The sequence below is a fragment of the Galeopterus variegatus genome, unplaced genomic scaffold (genome assembly GCF_000696425.1).
Source record: "Galeopterus variegatus unplaced genomic scaffold, G_variegatus-3.0.2 Scaffold4607, whole genome shotgun sequence".
Classification (NCBI taxonomy): Eukaryota; Metazoa; Chordata; class Mammalia; order Dermoptera; family Cynocephalidae; genus Galeopterus; species Galeopterus variegatus.
The window spans coordinates 1028-10657 of NW_007730718.1; the positions used below are offsets into that span (position 1 = coordinate 1028).

General features: G+C 38.0%; 1 pseudogene; it reads right to left on the reverse strand.

Annotated features, from left to right (window-relative positions):
- Positions 1–8962: 8962 nt before the first annotated feature.
- The window catches only part of LOC103603449, a 1153-nt pseudogene continuing 485 nt past the window's right edge, over positions 8963–9630 (reverse strand).

Sequence of the window (9630 nt, forward strand, 5' to 3'; positions counted from 1 at the left end):
CAACAATAAAAAGTTGGAGTGGGAAAGGGGGCACAAAGTCAAGTTTTAGAGAACAATCATATTTAAAGATCAGATGGATCAGGAAGGACCATCAATGGAAGCTGGAAGGGTGTGGCTGACAAATCATTTACTATATATTCTAGCACGAAAGGTTCACTAGCTAACACCAACACCAGCTCTTTCTCAGAGTTAGTTAGCATGATTTCATACGAACTGAAACATGTGAAAAGGCTACAACTTTTATCAGTGTCAGTGGGTGTTCAAGATCCGCAACAAAGTGTTTTCACAGTGGAAAAAATGGAGAAGGTATTCATCAGCATTTGGTTTGGCAAGTGTTCCTCAGAAGTCCTGAAATGAAGTGCCAGCATCCCCTCAGCTGCTAGAATCCCTTCTGCTTGAACAGGTACCAAGATGGAGATTGGTAATTTATTGCTTCCTGAGGCATCTTTGGACAGCTAAGACTATTAGAAAACTTTTCCTTATATGCAACTAAAATCTGTCATTCTGTGGCATCCATCCACCATCTTAGTTTTACCATGCAAAACTGGATTCCCTTTGTAAAGTGACAGTGTCTCAAGTATCTGTACAAAATTTTTTTGTCCCCAGGACTTCTTTCTTCCAGGCCAAGTGTCACCGGTGCCTTCTTTCGTTCCTCATCTAATACAGTTATGAACCAAATCAAGTATACTGTGTGCTGTGGATTAAATGTCCCCCTAAAGTCATTAAAACTTATCCCCACTGTGACAATGTTAAGAAGGTGGGATATGTTACTGAGGATATTAAAAGGTGGAGAGTCTAAGAGGTGATTTGATTGTGAGGACCATGCACTAGTGAATGAATTGATAGTTTAATGGTGATCATGGGTGAAGTTATGACGGCTTTATAAGGAGAGCAAGTGAGAAGCTTAGCTCCCTCTCTTGCTCAGGCCATACTTGCCATGTGACAACCTGCACAGCTATAGAGCCACCACCAAGAACAAGACCCTCACCAGATATGTTGCTTGGATTTTGGACTTCTCAGCCTTCGAATCTGTAAGCAGTAAATATTGTTTATTTACAAACTACCCAGTATCAGGTATTCTGTTATAAGGAACAGAAATGCACTAATACACTGCATTCTAATGTATAAAACAAACATTTGTTATGAGAGGGAACTAACCCTATTAACAGGCTGAGTCATGGTAATTCAAACTAGGTTATAGAGATCAGACTTGTGTAGTAGTTTGATCAAAATCAGATCATAAGAAGTTTTACACTAATGAGATTCCACTCAAAATATGAAACTGGCTTGGTATACTAGGATTACGCTGTAATAGGGGCACAAAGAGACGAGCATAAACAGAAAAGCATTATGCTAATATTTCATCCTAGAACACAACACACACATCCTTATTTAAAGCACAAGTAAAAATATTATTATATATACATATCACTAAATTACTTTTCTTCTTTTCATGAATCAGCCCTCCTCAAAAAATATATTGAGTTTGGTGTGGTCGCTCCTTTTATCAATCTTGATCTCTCTTTTCACAATGTATACTACATTTTTATATTTTTTGATTTCTTGATTGATTGTATATATTTGTGGAGTACAGAATCAAATATCAGTGTATGTGTACAATATTTGGTGATCAAATCAGGATAATTAGTGTATTCATATTTACAAAACCTAATCAGTCTTTGTGACTCAACTAGTTTCTCACTAACCCCCACCGCTCCCCCTTTCTCACCTCTAATAAGCACTGTTCTGTTCTCTCTGTTTTTCTCACAAGGTACACTTTAAATTTGGCATAGATGTAAATGTTGAAATGAGGTCACCATGTCTCTGATTTTATTGAAACGCCCCCTAGAAAATTAGTTTTAAAAAATGGTATGAAATAGTTTCTCTATATTGTATTCAACATAGCAAATACCTGTGGATCATATGCTATTTTTCAGGCCCTGTGAATGGTGTTAGAAAATGTGTTTGTTCTTTCTCATGCATTGCTTCATTTTTATTCTCAAAACAGGCATTATTGTCCCCATTTTACAGATGAGGGAACTGCTGGAACTCAAGGATCCAATCACGCTTTATAATGTAGAAGCTGCTACTCTGTTTGGACATACATATTTCAAGGTCCAGTGTTGGCTAGTGGGTAGAAGCAACAGCTTAGAAATCTAAGTGCTGTGTTTTTGAATTAATGGTCTATCACTATCATTACTGTGCAATCTTCGTTAAGTCATTTACCCTCTCTGTCTCCTTGTATGGTAAACTGGAATACTGATATCTATCTACATCCTCATTTACTGTGAGTATTGAATGAGATATATGTAATGCACTTCCAGACACTAAATTCTGATGCGTGGTAAGCACACAATAAATTACAGCTAGAACACGTTCAATATAAAATTATATTTAAGAGTTTTGCTTTTTTTATCAAAAAGCCATTGTATAAGTAAATACATAGGAAAAACAACTTACCTTTAATTTCCCATCTCAGAGGCAATTATCATGAACAAAAGGCTTTTTCCATTTTAATTCCAAGTGATATGCTTCACCTTCCCTTTTTTCTTATCTTAAAATATTATGGATCCCACCATGTTGATAGAGTTCCTATAATTTCACCCAAACTGTTCATTTTTTCTCCAAATGCTACATAACTCAAGGAACATAACTTGCTTCAAGGCATAACACAGGTAGGTTTGTTGAAGTTATGTTAGTTGCACTTCCTGAGATGAAAGACTGAGATGTTCAAATGAAAAATCAAAAATGCAGTCTATCCTTTTTACAGTATTTCATCAAGTTTCCTGTTTTAATGTGATCAAGTGACCAAACCTGTGGCCACTTGATTTCCCACACATTCATCCAAATTAAGTGAGGGGATAAAAATATTTACTCTGAGTACTTATTGTCTATTAAACAAAAACAAACAGAACTATTTTTTTTTAATTTTTAACCAATGTCTTTGATGTTATTTAAATACAGCCTGTCCAAATCTGTTAAAATGTGTTCCTGTAAATATAACAGGGCATTTTTGGCAGGTGTAGCCAGAGATTGCTACTGCCACCATGACAATCATCTCCCCTGGCACTATTCAGGAGTTTTTTATATCATTCACATTTTTAGGAGTTTTATTTGGTAAGTAGTGAAGGAGTGGGAAGTTTTAATCAGGGTTAAGACAAGGAGAAGAAGAGAAGTAAATAGATGAGTAAGTTTGACATCCAAGAGGGCAGGGCCTTGACTCTTGTTCAATGCTATCTTCAGCACCTAGGACAGTTACTGCTTGCCACAGCAGGTGCTCAATCAAAAATTATTTGTTGAGTGAAAGGTCCTTAGACTGTTATGCCACAAAGGTAGGGAGGCTAGAAAGACAGAGGAGTTAAAGGAACTTACTAACAGAAACTTTGGGTTCTAAAGGCAGAACTACTCTGATGCCCAGATAACAAAGTATACCACAGTTGGTACAGTGAAGAAGCCCATCTCTCCACCACTGGATAGAACCTATGACTCTTCTGATGTCCATAAACCTGGGAGTTGAAGGATCATCTGAAGATGACAGCCTTAGTAGAGATGCTGACATTTCCCCAGTGGCCAGGGGAAGTGATGAGTTCTGTCTAAAAGACTTAGCAACATGGAACCTTAAGTGGAGCATGGATCAAAACACAAGGCAGACTGGTGTTTGGGCACATACATAAACATCCTTTGAGGTAATACCCTCCAAATTATGTTACTCTCAAGGATCCATTTTGGCAACCAAACTTGTGGGAGTCAGGGTGATTGGTTGCTCATGCCATAAAAATTGGAGTATATGATGTAATAATAGCCAACTTTGTAATAACAGACAGCAGTCTCTGGGACTCGGAAGTCTTATAATGTTCACTCTTGGGTTTCCAATGATCTATAAAAGTAAACTTCTGTTGTTTTCATTTTTTTTTTCATTGAAGCTATGTGAATTTCTCAGAATTTCTAAAAGATAATATTCTCTGAACTGTTCAATTCCCACTTTGAAAATCTCATGTTAATTTAGTGCAAAATCCATGCCACAGTTCTATAATTCAAAGAAAATTGTTACAGAAACAAAACTATTTCCTCAGTGTCAAAGACTTACAAACTTGGTTAAAATGTGAAAACCAGCTTTGAACTTCTTATTACAATGTGGCTGACTCTAGAAATGTAATGCAACACATGTTTTTCCTTTTGTAGAATACTCGTTAAGGCTCTCTGCACAGGAAGCATTGCTTTCTGAGCTGCTTTAGGGACAGTTATTAGAGGTGATAAGTAATACAGATTAGCTAGGCATTCAGAGAGACGTTTGCCATTGGCAGTCAGTGACCACAGACCAGGAACTTCACTTCTCCATCCAAAGGTGTGGTATACAGCACATGGACACCAATTCTTTGCAGTTTGTCCATCAAGAAGTGGAAGTTATTTCCCCATTACAAATTCAATATGACTAGTCTTGTGACTTTCTTTGAGAAGTGACTTTGTGTGAGTCCTGAGCTGAAGCCTCACAACTACCTTGCAGTTCCTGTTTTTTCCCTCTTGAAATAAAGCCAACATCTGAATAAGCCTAGGTTAGCCTCCTTGAGGATAAAAGAACACATAGAAAGAAACATGGCTGTCCCAGGTGAGGTCTGGAAAGTGTGAATGTGCACCTCCAAACCATCTATTCCCAGCTCAGCCTCCTCAGTCCAGAAGGATTACTCAGACAGCCCATAGAATTGAGAGTAATAATTAATGTTGTAAGCCACTAAGTTTTGGGTTAGTTAACTATGCAGCAAAAGATAACCAAAGGTATAAAGAGAGCAGGGAAAGTAGGTAGGTTAAAAAAAAGTCAGGACTGTATGTTTGGTGGCTGAATTCTATTTTCTTTCCTTCTGTTTATTTTCCTTTCCTTAGAGTACTTAGCAAAAAGAAAGAGATAAAGAGATGAAAGAAAGAAAGAAAGAAAGAAAGAAAGAAAGAAAGAAAGAAAGAAAGAAAGAAAGAAAGAGAAAAGAAAGAAAGAGAAAGAAGAATTTTGCTAATAGATTTTTCTCTCCCATTGTTGGTACCTATTTGTCCTTCCCTTCCCGCCAGGTGATCCAACATCAATATCAAGATGCCAAGTGCTTCTACCCACCGAAGAAGCACTTAAACTCCAGCCGTAACTCCCAACTTTATTTATCATTGTTTGTCTAATTCCTGATGAGATCAGTGCTTCTGGAAGGATCTGATAAATTCATCTGGGACAAGATATTGACTGTTGATAAATCTTGCATATTTATCTTATCAGCTAGGCTTTAGCTGATTGGGTTGAGAAAATCTATGGTATTTATCATCAAATAGATTTTTACTCAAATTCTGACTCCCCACCACCAACACCATTCCACAGTTCAGCTGAATGGCTTTGGGCAAGAGGCTCAAACTTGTTTATATCTTAATTTTTCTACTCATTAAATTGGATTATTATGCACATTTAAGGGAGTTTATAAAAATTACATGTGTTTAAGTGTTTCAAGGGCCTGGCACCTAATAGGTGATCAAAAAAATATTATCAAATTGCTTTCCAAAATGGTTGCAACAATTTTTATTTCTGTAAATGTCTACACAGCTTCTGTTTTCCCTAGTTAGATGATAGGACCCTTTAGAATCTGGTCATATTTGCTATCTTTGCATTCCAGGCGCTGAACAGTGTTGAATGCCTATAAGTACTCAGTAAATGTTTGTTGACTAAAATTTTAAAATAGTAGATTTTCAGGCATATTGTAAAGATGTTTTAAGCCTGAGTATGTTCTGCTTCCCCTGAAATGGGGATTCAATATCAGTTGAGATGCAGTCCAATCAAAGTCACTGTCATCACATCATTGCTGATACTGTCCTAGCTGAAAGACAAATCTTGTCTACATTCATGTTTACACATCCCACTTAACTACTTCATGCTTATAGAAACTGTAATAGCTTTGAATCTGATTAACATGGTCAGTGCCAATGAATGGTACTGTCCGGGTGATTTCCCATAAATTAGCTGTATGACATTTAGCATATTCCTTACATATTCAATCTCTGCTTCTCTGAAATTAGAACAGTAATAGAACTTGCTTTATAGGGTTAGGAATATTAATTGAGAAAAGTCAAATAAAAACTCAATAAAATGTATTTCTTCCAGAATAGAAACATGACTTTAGGAAAAACCTGGCTAATTCTTCAAATTAAACCTCTCCAAATGTGCCTTAACTTGAGAGGAGAAAGGAATTTGAAAACTAAAAAAGAAGGCCTTTTTTCCAGGTCATTGATGTTAGAAGCAAATGTCAAACTCATAAAAACCGTGGCTGATCAGAGTGAGAGGAGATAGAGACAAAAAGGTTTTCCATCTGTGGAACTGGACAAATTAATCTGTAGGATTATCGAGATCCTTGCCATAAAGAATCCTTGGTCCTGAGTATTCTCAAACTGTAGGCAATTTGATCTACAATAAATGGAATTTGAGACACTGTATATAGATGGCAACTTCCAGTGAAACTTAAATACATTTAAGCTTAAATGGGAGCCTATCAGTCAGTTTCTAAATTTACATTCAACCAGTTGAGGGAATGTTAGTACAGACACCTGTTTTCAATCTAAAATGTTGTTCAGAAGGGTCCTCTAGGTTCTATTAACCATTTAATAGTTAGATCTAAAAAATGAATAATCATTAAAGAGATAAAAATAAATACTAACATCTACTAACTTCAACAACTGTATTTTAATCAGTCAAAGACCCCAAGAGGAAAGAATTTTCTGCAAAAACTATCTGTGGACTTGTCAAAGGTAAGAAACATACTTGTCAGTGCTTGATTTTTGCAATGACCATGGCACACACAGAATGTTAGCAGAAGCGTAGTATGGATTTCTGGTTATTTTAGAAAGTTCTTGGGGCCGGCCCGGTGGCGCACTGCTGCAGTGCGCCGCTTGGGAGCGCGGTGGCGTTCCCGCCGAGGGTGCGGATCCCACATGCAGACCAGCCGCTCACTCCCTGCCTGCGGTGCGGGCGCAACACCGAGGGCTGCGATCCCACTGCCGGTCTCGGTCCGGTACGGGCGTGACCCTGAGGGTTGCGATCCGTTGCGGGTCACAAAAAAAAAAAAAAAGACAAAAAAAAAAAAAAAGACAAAAAAAAAAAAAAAGACAAAAAAAAAAAAAAAGACAAAAAAAAAAAAAAAGACAAAAAAAAAAAAAAAGACAAAAAAAAAAAAAAAGACAAAAAAAAAAAAAAAGACAAAAAAAAAAAAGAAAGTTCTTGGCCCCCCTCTATCTGGGTGATTAGTAATGAGAAATGCTTATAATTATGTCTTAGGGGAGTGGATTTATTTTAAGAAAAAGTTACATATGAATAAAATTAATTGGTGACTATTTACCAATATATTCACAGTGGGATTTATTTAAATAATGAAGTGTTGGCACAATTAAAGTATGATTTGAAATAACAAAATTGATCTACACACGATGTTTTAGAAATATATTACCAAAGTAAGTAGCATGTATAAAAGAAAGAAATATCAGACAAGGCCTGAGAAACCCTGAGATCTATTTGGGATTGATTAAGGATGTCCGTCATATCCACAGGAGCAGGAAGCAGTGATGTGCATGCTGTGTATTTATTGACCCCTTAAAGGTCCTGGCAAGTTTGCTATATTGTGAATTCTGACTGACTTTTGATCTCTTGGCCCAATAATGTATTTTTAGGAGTAAATTTAAACAAAATGATAAAGGAGAAAAAAATATTGCATGAACTGAATGCTTAGGATGACCCTTCACCTTCCATTCTTTTTGTGGTTGGCAGACAAGGATAGGAGAGGTTCTCATTGTCTGTTGCAGTGGATATATGTAGGGGAATCATACACCACAATGTTCCCAGTGCAGTCACATTTTATACCTATTGTTCTGGCATTTTTCTGGAATTATTAAATTTATAACAAAGTAGTATTATTTAGAGTTGTGTTAAAATAATTATGGACAGCTTTGATAGACTTCAACTTTACACTTTCAGCTTCTGCCAGGAATTGCCTAGTGGTGTGTAAATAGAGTAGTCATCAGAGTTCTTTCCTTAACATGTGGTTAAATTTGAAAACCAACAGCATACCTCATTTTGTCTTTTCTGACCCTTTTCTAATGCAACATAATTAATGCCTCCCTGTCTGGTATAGCATGCGGGGAGCTTGATAATGAAACATCAGGCCAAGTGACTAACTCTTTCTGGTTTGTTTGGTGCTGGAATAATATTTCAGCCCAGCTGCCTTGCTGAACACTTAATCACCAGACATATACATTCTGGCCTGTGCCATGGCCTGAGAGATACACAAAGCCACTAGTTTGCAGAGACAGTGGGAAGCATGATAGATACATGACATGTATATCATGCAATAGCACCTCAGAAGTTCTACTGCTGAGCATATGAAGAGTAGTGTGATGATTGTCATTGTCACATGAACCTCAAAAACAGAAATGTTAATATCAACTTTTAAGTAAACTTTTGAGAGTCCTGTCTATTGGGGCTCTCACCAAATAAATTAGAATATAGTGTTTTTGTTGGCAAAATGGTCATGAAGACAAAAGACATTAGACCAAGGATGCAACAGGAAACTTCATGCCAAAAGACAGATAATACTCCTACTATAAATGGCATTATTGTTCTTAAAGGAACTCCTACCTATAATTTGTGGGGTTTTTTCCAACTCACAAAGAAAAAGCTCCAGAACATCTTTTATTTCTTTTTTTGAAGAGCTCCTGACATGACAGAACTAAACTGAAATGTATTAATATTCCTTTTTTACATTTCTATGACAAACAGAAAAATTCATGAGCCAAAAATTAAAACCAAAACAAACAAACAAAAGCAGGGAAAAGCTTACAAAACTAAATAAGGATCTCAGCATTAACAACTGAACAGAGAAAGGAATTAAAACGCTTTAATTAAAAAATCACGAGTGGATGATAAAGTGTGTAGAAACTGAAAATTTACGAACTATTTAAAACCTGGAATCGCTGACTGTTCAGAAACTACACAGATGGATCCTGGGTGGTGGTGAGCAGCACAGAGGCTGACGGATGAGCCTGCAGCGCTCCAGCTGCTCCCCACGCCGCCTGTCCCCGAGGAAAGCCTGGCACTGAGGAGATGCTGACCCGGGCTAATGCGGGCAGCAGATCCGGCGATGGTACCCTGCCTATCAGTAGATCCTTCCACTGGGTTCACGGTTTTGATCTGCGCCCCAGACATCTGATGGATCTCACGGATTTGGGCGCCTTGACGCCCGATTATGCAGCCAATCAAACCACTTGGAAAGGTGAGTTTATGAGTAGTAGTCCGAGCAGATGCTTCCAATCCTGCCCTGAATCCGGTGCTGTGATGCGTCCTGGGAAGATGAGACTGTTGCATCGCTGACTGGAGCAACTTGGTCAAATCTGGCTGTGGAATGCGTTCTGCCCTTGCATGGTATAATGTGGTCTCCAGAGGTGGTCTCTCCAGGTCAGAGTTGAGGCACACGGACGGGGTGTTGTGGGGAAAGCTTGCACTGTAGCTGCCTGTGCTGTACCTGTCCTGACTGTCCGCTCTCCATCCGCCCTTGGTCTCCTTCCCTCTTCCTCTTCCTTTCACCTTCACCCCCTCCTCCTCCTCTGCCCGCCTTCGGGGGG